At 38.1% G+C, this 13,997-nt stretch overlaps 1 pseudogene across 1 annotated transcript in view; it reads right to left on the bottom strand.

Moving 5' to 3' along the window:
- The window catches only part of LOC132684263 (uncharacterized), a 219,753-nt pseudogene that overhangs the window by 26,489 nt on the left and 179,267 nt on the right, over window positions 1-13,997 (bottom strand). The window contains exon 11 of the transcript XR_014135264.1: window positions 5,495-5,584. The product of XR_014135264.1 is annotated as an uncharacterized LOC132684263 (transcript). The remainder of the gene's footprint in view (window positions 1-5,494; window positions 5,585-13,997) is intronic.

A 13,997-nucleotide genomic window follows, 5' to 3' on the forward strand; every position in this document is an offset into this window, starting at 1 on the left:
TGGACATTTAAAAAAAAAATTTAATGTTTATTTTTGAAAGAGAGAGAGAGAGAGAGCATGAGTGGGAAAGTGGCAGAGGGACAGAGAGAGGGAGAGACAGAATCTGAAACAGGATCCAGGCTCTGAGCTGTCAGCACAGAGCCTGACACAGGGCTTGAACTTGGGAACAGTGACATCATGACCTGAGCTGAAGTCGGATACTGAACCGGCTGAGTCACCCAGGCACCCTGAACATGGACATCTTTGAGGGGTCATTATTCAACCTACCACAATCTCTATATTTCCAAATATTTTAGGTATCTTCTGACTTATTCCTTAGAGACCATGGTATCATAGAAGGTCATGTTTTTAACAATAGCCTAATGCACAACTCTTTATAGAAATTAAATTATCATATTTTAAAAGCAATGTACCATTTATATGGGAAAACTATCACCAATTATTAAATATATATATGTATATGTGTGTGTGTGTGTGTGTGTGTGTGTGTATATATATATATATATATATATATATATATATATATATATAATCACAGTCTCTCCACTGTGAAAGTTACAAACTCCAAGGCCATCTATGCCAGCACAGTGCTCCTGATAAGCTAAATAAGCACAAGCAGAAAAGTGTTTTATATCGTCGAAACAAGTATCCACCATCCCACTAGTTGAAAAAGAAAGAAAAGCCGATGGTTCTTATGATGGGAAAAGAGGTGTATTCAAATTTCATCTAATACTTCGTTTCTCAAAAATTGGGATTGAGCTTTGATGGCTTATGACAGCATATTTTGCTCAGGTCTTTTATCAAATACAGCTTTTAATACAATGTTATGTTGAAAGTGACTTGGGATTTTTTGAAGATCAGGACCCACAAGTAACCTGGGAAGCAGCTTGGGTGCCAGAGACATCTACAGGGAAACAGAAAGTAGAGACTTCTCAAGGGCTAAAACTCAGAGAAATGATGGACTAACTATAGAATACAGAGGTTTCTAGACCATGAACTGCTTGCTTTTCTTGTGCTTTGTATAATAACATTATTTCTCTGCTTAAAAATAAGCCACTTTAGGGGTCTCCCCCACTCATCTAAGGAACAGTATTTGTTTTTATGCTTTTACATATAAATGCTCCTTTAAGCAGATGCTATTATGCCCATAATAAGATAAATAGACATAAGATCATTTTGCCAAATGACATGGCTAATAAGTGGCGAAACCAGGAACAAAACCATGGTGTCCTTAGGATGAGTTCTAAGGTATTTCCTACTCTCTCAGAGCTTCTTCTTAGGAGGTGAAGGCCATGAGGGAAGGAAAGGGTCGGGGGGGGGGGGGGGTGGAAATTACAGAGGGGGTGAGGCAAACCGTAAGAGACTTTGGATACTGAGAGCAAACTGAGGGTTGATGGGGGGGGGTGGGGTAGAGGAGAAAGTGGGTGATGGGCATTGAGGAGGGCGCTTGTTGGGAGAGCGCTGGGTGTTGCATGGAAACCAATTTGTCAGTAAATTATATTAAAAAAGGAGAGAGAGAGAGAGAGAGGGACCGCAATACTACACAACACCAAAGAGATTGCAAAGCTGCTTAACAGGCAAAATTGTGGTTTAACTTACTAGGTAGGAAAATCAGCCTGGAAAATTTTATGTTGCAAATTTCTTGTTTACCTTATTTACTAATTAGCCATCCAGAACACTGGATGAACTGGTCAAACCAGTCAGAAGTATTTTAGTTCTTCCTAGCTGAAATTATTCTGGGCAATCAAATGACCACAAAACTCTCTGGGGTGATTTTTATGTAGATTTAAGCTGATTCCCATATTAAAGCTACACTCTACTGTTTAAATTAACCAGGAATATACTCAAGAATAAGAATGAATCAACAGTGACTATTTTTTAGTTAGGTAGAATTTATATTACTTTGATCATGAAGATGTAAGCTGAATATAAGATTCTGGAAGGGGAAAAATCATATTTTTATTTGTTGTATTCCCAAACACTTGATTGATTTTTATTAAAAATTGAGTAGTCAGCTTTGCTAAGATTCTAGTTGAGCAAAGTCAATTACAGAGACAAGTTGGTTAACTCTGACCACCTCATAAACACTACACCTCACATAATTTTACTACACGGTAAACTTTCTAATAGTACTTTTTGCTTCTAAGAAATAACAACTTCTTGGGGTGACTGAGTGGCTCAGTTGGTTAAGCATCCAGTTCGGCTCAGGTCACGATCTCACAGTTCGTGGGTTCGAGCCCCATGCCGGGCTGTGTGCTGACAGCTCAGAGCCTGGAGCCTGGTTCAGATTCTGTGTCTCCCTCTCTCTCTGCCCCTCCCCGGGTTGTGCTCTGTCTCTTTCTCAAAAATAAATAAACATTAAAAAAATTTTTTTTTGAAAAGAAATAAGAACTTCTTCAAGGTGACTTCTGAAAGGTGATTCCTATCATTACTTTTCCCACTAAATTTAAAGATAAATGAGATATCAACTAGAGAATTTAATGAGTTTGTCTTCATTTCATCATCCCATCTACGACCTTATATAAGTATTTTCTGTGAACAATGTATCTGGCTGGCAAACAGTTTATGAGGTGGCATATAGAATTCAAGCATACATATAAGCAAATGCAATGAACTGACTTTTTGTTTGGAAGTTCATGACTGTCTTAGCATTTGGCATGACACAGAGTAACTTCTTGTGGGAAGACCCTGCCTAGCCTGGCAAATAGATACGTTGTGCAGTCGCAAGATCACAGTCTCTCCACCGTGACAGTTACAAACTCCAAGGTCATTTATGCCAGCACAGTGTCCCCGACAAGTTACATAAGCATAAGCAGAAAAGTGTTTTATATCGTCGAAACAAATATCCACCATCCCGCTAGTTGAAAAAGAAAGAACAGCCGATGGCTCTCATGATGGGGAAAGAAGTGTCTTCAAATTTCATCTAATACTTCATTTCTCACAAATTGGGATTGACCTTCGATGGCTTATGACAGCATATTTTGCTCAGGTCTTTATCAAAGGCCTGGTGATAGATCAGCTGTCATGTACCCGTTCCTCAGGATGTCTTTGTATTAAACTAATGGTCCAGCAGAGCAGCCAGTCTGACAGGCAGGTTATTTATTTGCAATCCGGTAAAAGAACTGACAACTTCATTGTTTTAATTGTTCATTTTTCATGGGCTGATGCATTAGCTCACCCGAATCTTTGTGCCTTAGTCAGAGAATAAACATATGGGAGTAAGGGCATCAGAATGACTGGGTCCATCTTAAAGTTCAAGAAGCCAGGGAGAGTCTTGGTGATGGCTGTGATTACCAGGGTCCCACAAGCATTTGGGGATTTTTTTTTTTTTTTTTTTTTTGGTCTTATCTCTGTCCTGCATCTCTTTCCTCTCTTTCAGGAAGACCTATGATGTCAGCTACTGATCTGATTGTTTCTTGAAACAATGTTCCTTGTTCTCACAGACTTGTGAGAGGAGAAAGACTGGAGTGGGCCTAGAGTCTCCTGTCTCAGACTGGGGACTGCCAGACAGAGGGCCTCAGACTTCAGCTTATCAAGATATTGAGAGGAGACACAGCTCAGGTCAGAGGCTCTCAGAATCACCAGGAAGGTTTCTGCTAAATAAACATAGACTGGCTTCATTCTGTGAGGTTTGATTCTAGTTCAGTGACTGTTTGGTGAGGACTAGGTACGTATATTTCTAAAATTCTAGGATCCTGGCAAAGAGCCATTGAAGGAGAATTTAGAGCCACACCCTCAATTTACAGATAAGGTATCCAATACATTGAATCATTTGCCCAAGGTCATAGCTGTTTGGCGGCAGGACTAAAACCAGAACTGAGAGGTCCCGACCCTCAGATCAATGCTCTTTTAATTTTCTACATCACATATCATTCCCCAGGAGCTATTTGAGAGACACTCGGAGGAAGTTCTACCAATAGCTTCTGCACATGCTAATGTGTCAGGGCACAATATGGAGGTGATCATTTTTACTGAAGGCTCATCTCAAATGCTGGTCTTCAGAGAGCAGAGAACATTTCCAGAGCCCAATTACAAGCATGAAGGGGATTCCTATTAAGGTACTGGGTCCCAAATTATATTATTATTTTACTATTTTTCCTTCACACTAAATTGAGAGTGCCTCTAGGGCAGAGGCAATGTTTTATTATTTTCAATGTGCCTCACATCTCACATAAACCAAGAACCTAGAAGGTACTCAGTAAATTCTTGATGAATAAAAGAAAGAAAAAGGAAAGGAAGGAAGGAAGGAAGGATGGAAGGAGGGAAAGCTTCTCTAGCCCAATATACGTAACTGTGTAAAAGGCTGAGCCTACCCAAAAGGAGAACACTGGATCCCCATGTGGCATGTTTATATGTTCATTGGCTTATTAAAAAAATATTCAACATTTACAATTATTTACAGGGCCCTGTGCTTGGTAATGATGATATAAAATTAAACAAGACTAGTATCTATTTTCAAGAACCCAACAGACTAATTTAGGAAGATGTGAAAAATTGATACAGAATAATTTGGCAAGTGCTCCAAACATGTTTAAAAAAAGCCTAAAGCATCTGAAAGAAAATAGCTTAACCCTATCATGAGGGAATCAGTGTGTCCTCAGAGAGGTGGCGTTAGAATTCGGCCTAAAAGAATGAATAGAAATTTCTTAGAAGAGAATGAATGAATAAGGTCTTTTATTAAAAGTGATTGGTACCTTTGCTTCATGGCTAGAGGGCAGGGTTTAGGAACAAGTATGATGTCAAAGATTTGTGTTGGCCCTTAAAAGTGTTTTTTTAATATCACATTGAAGGCTCAATCTGGTGCTCATAGATGACCACAGAAACATCATGATTAGACTGTTGACAGTGTGCATATTGGATTAGAGAATGGGAGCCCAATTGGGGGCCACTGAAGGCATCCTGAGAGACAAGAATATGAATTAGAGGGGTGCCTGGGTGGCACAGTTGTTTGAATGGCTGACCTCGGCTCACGACTTGATCTCACGGTTCATGGGTTTGTGGGTTTGAGCCCCATATCAGGCTTTGCACTGACATTGCAGAGCCTGCTTTGGACTCTCTGTCTCCCTCTCTTGCCCTGCCCCTCCCACCTTTCTCGTGCTCTCTCTCTCTCAAAAATAAATAAAATTTAAAAAAAAAAGAATCTGAATTAGAGATCTGAAAAAAGAATGGAGATGAGGGGGAAAAAAGATTTTATTTATTTATTTATTTATTTATTTATTTATTTATTTATTTGAGGAGGATAGTACTGGATGACAGATTGTTTAAGAGACCAGAGAGAAGGCTCTGTTTGTAAACATTTCTTTTATTGTTTGTTGTTTGTTTGTTTTTGCCATATGGTGTCTCTCTTCCAGAATGGCCTAATATTCTCACATTCCAATTACAAATAGGTTAAAAAATATGAAGACATTGACTTGAGAAGGCCACAGCAGATAAGCAAAACTGAATCAGCATGCAGCCATTCTTACACCTTTGATAACAGGCCTTTTCAGCCTACCTTGGCAATCACAGTACTGGCTGGAGAGGGCAGGCTGCCAGGGCAGTGGCATTGCAAGAGCTGTAGACTGGATACACCAGGGGCTCCAGACTGGAAAGCAGCATGAGCATGTGGATCAGAAGAGAGAGATGATCGTGACAATGGGACTGGGATAGGTCCTGGAAGCAAGTTCCACCCGGTTCATTTCTTTTAGGCTTGCTTTCTGAGTATATGCTCATATGGAGCACACTCCCTAAGGACACATTCAGAGTATTTCAGTTTGAAGTCAAAGTGATGATGTTCCTTGTTGGAATGGACACCTTATATACCACTGGCAACAGGGTATCCCACTAGGACATCGATGGTGGTTGCCGCCCTTTCATGGAACTTGGTGGTTGCCATCTACCAGATGTGTGGGTCACATTAATTAATAGCTAGCAACAACATTTCGTCTTCATCAGTGCTCCAGATAAAAGCCAAACAATAAATCACAATTCTAGAACTTCAACATTTCAATTCAATGCTGGTGGATTATGTTAAGACCCACAGAAGAAATAAATCAATTCCAAAAACCAAGAGTTAATTTTTTCATGCCTGGTTTTCAATTTTCTCATGTGTTTTCTTCCGCTACTAAAAGGTGAAAATAAATAGCACAGTTACAATTGTGGATTGTTGTTCGGAGACTCCAACCTCCAGTGGATGTTCGGAATGCAGAAACTCAAGCTGAAAAAGAGAAAGAAGTTTGTAGAAATAGGAGAAGGTAAGAATCACCAGATAGCAACTATGAGAAATGAGTGTCGTGGAGGCCTGAGGAAAGGGTCATGTTTAAAGAGCTGACATTATCTGAGTACCTAAAATGTGCCAGACCTGCTCTAAGTCCTCCACCTGTATCATCTCCTTTAATGACTGAAACAATGTGAGGAAACAACTATCGTTATTTTCATTTTGTCAAGAAAACTAAGGAAGCTAAGGTGAAGTCATTTACCCAAAGCTTGCACAGCCCGAGTTAGCATTGATAATTCAGTATCATTCTCTTAAACATGACATTATTCTTCTTCCCAGGAGTTACTGCATTAACAGGGTAATATGAACATGTACTACTGGTTTATGGGTTCTTACAGAAGGTCCTATGACCTCATTTCACAGAATCAGGTATAGTGAGAAAAATCTGGACTGAGCACTGGGAGTTACCAATTCCTACCCATGTGGCTCTGAGAAAGTCACCTCCTCTCTGAAGTTCATATTGTATTTTGTCACTTCCATAGCTCTATTTAGTTTTAAATTTCAAGTAATTGTTATTATTAAAGTGGTCAGTAAAACATCTCAAATGATGGAAATCTAGTATATTCTATTTTAGCATGCAGGTATATAAACTGGCTATGCTATATTCAAAACCATAGTAACTTACAAGAAAGATCAGATCCTATAATTTTCTGTTCCTCTATGAAACAATTAGATATTAAGTTTGAGATGCGATGTCACCAATCATGACTCTTCTCAAGATCCGTGGTATGCATGTCCAATTACGGAGTTAGTGGATTGTAACAATTATACATGATGTAAGTATTTCCCTTTGTAAGGGTAAGGAAAGGTGTTAGTATTAGCCACTTAGAACTCACAGTGGATGATGAGCGCTATGGTGATTGGACAAAGAGGGGGCACTGACATAGTAAGCAGGAAAGCCTGGAATCCAAAATACTTGAGTGTTCATGCTTCCACTCACGTGTGTTAATACCCCCTTAAGTGCGTATACAAGAGAAAGTTTGTAGAATCCAGGGGCAGCATAATTAATAGTAATTATTTCCTTTTTTTTTTTTTTTTTTCAGATTTGCTACCAGAAGAGAGACAATTCCTTTTTGACTATTATCTTAGAGGGTTAATTTTGGGAATCCGTGTAAAATGAATCCCCAGTGAAAATTCTCTTCATATCATAATTAAGGCCAATGAACAAAAACAAATGATACTCAAATATAGTAATGAAACTTCTGCATCAGTGATCAGCTCAAACCCTGACCTGACAAACAGACGTCTACGTGGCTTTCCCGAATATTAGTCCCCTTTTATCACTATAGAAAAAATAAAGCTTCAAAAACAGAAACGTAAGGGAAGCAGTTAATGCTACTTTGGATGATAAAATAAAATGAAATAACTGTAGTAGAGTAACTACATTCTTGTCAGTTCAAATCATAAAATCATTGCTTTTAGGTCATGGCTCATGAAAACAAATTCCTTTTCTTAACACCAGTATTTTACAGACAGATACCAATACTCACTCATAAATTTCTACTAACATTTTCATGCACCCAATTTGCAGTATTAATTCAATGCTTACTATGTGGCAGCCACTTAGCTTACTTAGAAAAAACTCAAAGTTGATCAGATCTCAGAGTTTTCTTTATTTCAAAGTCATCATTTTATCTGAATTCCTGATGAATAAGAACAACAAGACGTTTGAAGAAAATTGGCCCCTAACTTTTGTGAATTTTCATCTCAACTTCAACTATGTTAACTGCCAACTCTCCAAAACAAACTCCAATTCAATTAGTAATAAAATATTGCAACTCTCTGTGAAGCTTTTTCTCTTCCTAATGGCAGTTTATTTGATCCAAAGTAAAGGACTGAAATGAACTACTTCCTTGTATCACTCTGTTCTTACATATTGTCCTGAATAAGCCACATTCCTTCTTAATAATTTGAAAGCATTTTCATTCGTGCCCTGGGAATGACTAGAAGAGCTTTTAATATTATTAAGTCTAGATCAAATCAATCCAGTCTAAATAGGGCATGGGACTAATGCTTCTTTAACCACTCCTCCTTCTGACCAATTATTCACAACTATATTGGTGGCCTTGTTAGAAAATCCTTGACATCTATGACCAGAGGTTCCAGGCACAGGCCACTTTCATACATTTTCCTGACAACCTTTGAACCGAGCTGCCAAGCGAAAGCTTACCATAGTCTTAAAATCCAAATGGTGATTCATTGTTTGCAAACAGAGAGACAGATTACCATTGTTAACTTGACCTTAGCCTCTAACTCCAAGTCAAAACTGTTTGAAAACATGGGCATCTTAACTAGAGCAAGACATAAATCAAATTACCCTCAACACCACAAAGAAATAAATGGTTGGCATCTTAGGAACTGTGAAGTGCCGTGGGTTTTCCTTGGAAGGTGAAGTTGGGACCGATGACAAAATACCCCATTACTTAATTGAGTTTAATAAAATATGGAGGAACAAACTTTGCCATGGTTTCAAGTAGTTTGATGGATAAGTAGGGTAATTCCGAGAGCTTGCTAACTGCACGGTTCCTGGGAATGAAGTTTTTCTAAGGTTATGATTGAGACCACAAACGGGGACTATCCAGTAACATGGATAATGTTGTCTTAATTTCCTTGCTGCAGCCAAATCAAATTAATGGATGATATGGTTTTAATGGGTTTACTTGTAGGATTTAGTGCAAAGCAGGAGTAGAGAGAGGGAGTGAAAAGGCTGCCACAGGGAGACAAGGGGGAAAGAATTTGTTCCCGAAAAGACAATTTTGGTAAGTGAAGGAGGTGTAGTGAGGTGAGGCAAGAGCTAAGGCCAGGCCAAACATGACCATCAAGTAAGAATTTTATGAGCATGGTAAATCTCATCATGTCACAAGTCAGACTGCAATTTTATTAAATGTTGGTTGAACTGAGTTGAGGCAGTGTGTGTCCACAACTGAGGAAAAGGAAGACTTGGAAGTTCAAATAATAACAGATCATTATTGTTTTTGGTATATGACACTAACTCTGCTTTTTCCAGTGAGTTTTAACTAGAAACTAGAGGTCACAAATAACATGAATATATAATTTTTAATGCTTATAGTACCCAGTTTTTAAAGCCAAGCTAAATTAAAACTAAATGTTGAAGATGTCTAATATTAATGAGATAGCGCCAATCCTAATATTTTAGAAGTTTATCTTTATCATTTACTTTCTGCTTTGGATCTGGGAGGGGAGAGAACTCTGTATAACAGTCTAGAAATGTGTGACAATTCAGTTGCTTTTGATATCTCTATAAAGGTACCTATTTTGCAAAACAAAATCTTTTCGAAAACTGTTCTAGAAAAAAAAAAGCACTTTTCTACACAAACAGCACATAAGTTCTTCAGAAGATTCTACCCAGAATGCTCGGTGATTCAGTGTTTCCAACAAAAGATGATACATCCCAGAAGCGCTAGAGATATTTTTCCTTTTAATAGTTTGCCAAAGTGTAAGCTCTTGTGAAATCTGAAGGTTTTCAACATTGGCACAAGCTAGTTATTTAGAAACATATAAGCATATCTTTGGGTCTCTGGAGAATGCAACTTAATAGAAAGTGGCATACATGTGCACCTGTGGATGCTAACAGCAGGGGTATGAAGCTAAAATACTGGCAGGACACATACTCACCCAAGGATACAAAATTCCTGTACTTCTTCCTGTCACCTAATCAACCTGCTGTCAAAAGGGCTGGTTGAAACATGAAACATTCAATAACTCACCTGGTTATTTTGCCTACACTAACTGGTCTGATTCTTTTCCTCTTGAGTTAATTGAGTTCATCACCTGCGTTTATGTTTGGGAATTGAGGTTATACCATCTTCAAGGACTGGAAATGTACAGCTTCTTTTCCACAATCACAATTTAATGTTTTGAAAGTAGCTACTTTCACGACTCAACACTAAAGTATAAGAAACACATTTGGGTATATGTTCATTAACTAGAATTTTATTCATTTTATTTTTTTATTTTTATTTTTTAAGTTTACTTATTTATTTTGAGAAAGAGAAAGAGAGAGTGCAAGTAGGGGAGGGGCAGAAGAGAAGGAGAGAGAGAATCCCAAGCAGGCTTCACGCTGCCAGCCCCCATGTGGGGCTTGAACCCACACAACTGCCAGATCATGACCTGAGCCAAAACCAAGAATCAGAAGCTTAACCGACTGAGCTAGTCAGGCGCCCAGAATTTTATTCATTTTAAATTGTTGGAATCTATTTGACAAAAAAGAAAAGAAAATAGAAAAAAAAAAGAAAGGTTAAAAGGTCCAAGTGTGATGCTCCAAGGGGTATGGCGTATGTGGTAGAATTGCTCTACTTCCATAGTTTCCTTTGGCCCCATCCAATCAAGGAGGCATCAGGAGGTCCCCGAGATAGACTGATGTGTAACACATGAGGTGACAATGCAACCCTAAAATGTCCATGTGGACAAGCTGAAAATGACCAATAACAAATCAACTTTACTCTCTCCCTTCTTTCCTTCCCTCCCTCCATTCCTTCCTTCCTTCCTTCCTTCCTTCCTTCCTTCCTGCCTTCCTGCCTTCCATCCTTCCATCCTTTCATCATTCCTTCCTCTTTCTCTCTACCTCTCTCTCTCACTTTTTATTTTTCTTTCTCTCTTTCCCACATAGCTTCTGCTTCTCTGTACTGCTCCAGTGCCTGGTAAATGAACCAACACTGTTTCTAGGCATCTGGACATAAACTTTTCAACTACTAGAAAACGTCTTCATATTTTAAAAATAGTTTCCCCAATTATATTGAACAGTGTTTGACCCTCTGTCAAATTATTTCTTACCTGTCTAATACAGAGCATGGGAAATTTTATGCACAATGTCTGTTATGGAGAATATACAACAATTTCAAAATATTCATGTCAAAGGTTATTATACACAACTGATAAGAAATTACTACACACCTGGCATTTTATAATCCAAAATCACATTTTCAACACAGAAAGTTACAGCAGAAGGCAGAAATAAATTCAAGTTTATGTATATAATTCCCTTTCCTTTCTGGTTTGTATAAATGTGTTTTTATTAAATTATTATTTCTTAAAATAACATTAACACTCCCATATATTTATGGGAATTCATCCCATATATTTAACTCATTTCTCTCACACACAAAAAGCCATATCCATGCACATAACTAATTCATTTTTCCTGATTCATATGTATTTTTCTTTTCTAACAACACAGTATTTTTTCAAGTTTATAAATTGGCAGCTAACAAAAACAATTCTGCCCCATTTCACCAACTTTATTTCAAATATATTAGTTAATAACTAAAAATGGAATACATAAGACTGTAAAAATTTAGAGACGTCAAAATAAGAAATTATAGAGATACTTAAGTCATCTGATTCTTCTTGGTTGGAGTAAGAAACAGGAGGGAGCTGTTTCCTCAATTAGTACCAGCCAGAGTCCAACAAAATCCCATCCCCAGTAAAGCTGAAATTTGGGTTTAAAAACATTCTATTCTAAAGCTTGAAGACTGGCTAACCAAAACTAAACCAAACCACACGCGTGCGCGCGCACGCACACACACACACACACACACACACACACAGAAATAGAGCAAACCACTAAATCGAAAGAAATAGCGATACTCCTAGTGCACCTAATGGTTCCTTGCCATTTTTTTTCCTACATCTGAAATTTCATATTTACACAGAGCCAAAGATGCTCCATATAAGTAGGCCCAGAAACCACGTATAAAGTGTTCTATGCTTGAAAATACATCTCCCGCCCACTATTCCCTAAATTATCCCTTTGAGAGAAACTCTCCTTTGAGTCTCTGAATGTTCTCTATTTATATGCACCCTCCACACCCTGGAAGACATATTCAACTAACACTGAAGTTCAGAATCTCTCCCTTCCTGTGTAGATTACTGGGACAAAGCTAAACACAGCTAGGTGGAGGGTGGAAGACTGAAAGTACTCAGATGGGGAAAATATGGCAGGGGGAGGGGAAGGGAAGTAGACAAGCCTTGCCTGCTTTGCAATTTTCCAAGGTGGGCTTGTCCCTGGAGGGGATATTTTTGGGTCATGGAAGATATATATATGGCTATCACCAAAAGAACCAGTTTTCTGTCGGTGGAAAATGAACAAAACTGGTACAACAAACTGGCCAACTTTTGTTGCAATTATTTTCAATCTGATACTTGGGTGTATATTTAACCTAGTAATAAAAATATTTTGTTAGGGCAAAAATACTTGACATTTCAATTCTGGGCATTTTTGTTCTTTGCTAAAAAACAAGAGGAAAGGGAGGTGTTGCAGTTTAAAATGAAGAGAAAAGAATGGGCAAATTATGCTAGATAGTCTCTAAGGAACAGGGAGAGAAACAAGCTGAGAAACTTCAACATTTCTCGCTGAAGTTCTTTAACCTGGAGATCATAACAGTGATAAAGCAGAAAGAACACTGTTCACGAATTCATTCCTATGTATTCATCTCTCCTCGATTCCTTCTCATCTCTCATGTCTGCCTACTTTATTTTACAGAATTTTCTTTGTCTTTATTTCCTTAATGTTTGTTTGTTTATTTATTTATTTATTTATTTATTTATTTATTTATTTATTTATTTTTGAGAGAGAGAGACAGAGACAGAGACAGAAACAGAGTGAGACAGAGCACAAGCAGGGGAGGGGCAGAGAGAGAGGGAGACACAGAATCCGAAGCAGGCTCCAGGCTCTGAGCCGTCAGCACAGAGCCTGACACAGGGCTCAAACCCACGGACTGTGAGATCATGACCTGAGCCGAAGTCAGATGCTTAACCGACTGAGCCACCCAGGTGCCCCAAATTTTACAGAATTTTCTAACAAGATTTTTCCAAATGATATTGAAGTATTGTGGAAAATGCGAAATATTTATTTAGATACAGCGGTAGTGTTATTATCACCAGTTTTTGGTTTATGGAAACCATTTTTTTCTGTAACTATTAACAACTGGTCATTCTGCTGTCATCTTCTGATAAAAATCTGTGTAACAATTTCCACAAATGTTTTTTTTTTTCAATTGTCAATTTAATTCACTGAAGTTATCATAAACCTAAACATTTTTAAAAACTACTGTCAAGATACTACTTTTCCTTTGACAGACTGGCAAAGGTTATAAGGTTTGACATACCCACCGTTTGCCAGTGTTAGGGCCAAAAGCCATCTTCATACACAGGGTGAATATAAATCAGTGACAGTTTTGTTGTGGTGGTTGTCAGTTTTGGAGATAGACACCACTTGCAACATCTATTAAGGTTTTAACTAAATAATTGGGACAGCTGGGTGGCTCAGTAGGCTAAGCGTCCGACTTGGGCTCAGGTCATGATCTCACAGTTTGTGGGTTCGAGCCCCATGTCAGGCTCAGTGCTGACAGCTCAGAGCTGGAGCCTGCTTTGGATTTTGTGTTTCCCTCTCTCTCTGCCTTCCCTGCTCATGTTCTCTCTCTTGCTCTCTCTCTCTCAAAAATAAACACTAAAAGAAATTTTTTAAAAAGGTTTTAAGTAAATAAACCCTGCAATTATGCAGCTAGGAGGTTTAGCTTACAGAGGAACTCCCAGATCTGTGGGTAAAAAAAAATAAAAATAAAAAATAAAAATGCAAGAATGCTCACCACAGCATTTTTTTTAAATAGAAAAAAAGTGAAAACAATCTGAATGTCCATTTTTATGGGATTTAGTAAACAAATCATTTTAGAGGTTTACAAAGGAATATTCTGAAGCCATAGGGAAGAAAAGTCAGATATGT

This window comes from Panthera onca, chromosome C2 (genome assembly GCF_046562875.1).
Source record: "Panthera onca isolate mPanOnc1 chromosome C2, mPanOnc1 haplotype 2, whole genome shotgun sequence".
In the NCBI taxonomy this organism is placed as follows: domain Eukaryota; kingdom Metazoa; phylum Chordata; class Mammalia; order Carnivora; family Felidae; genus Panthera; species Panthera onca.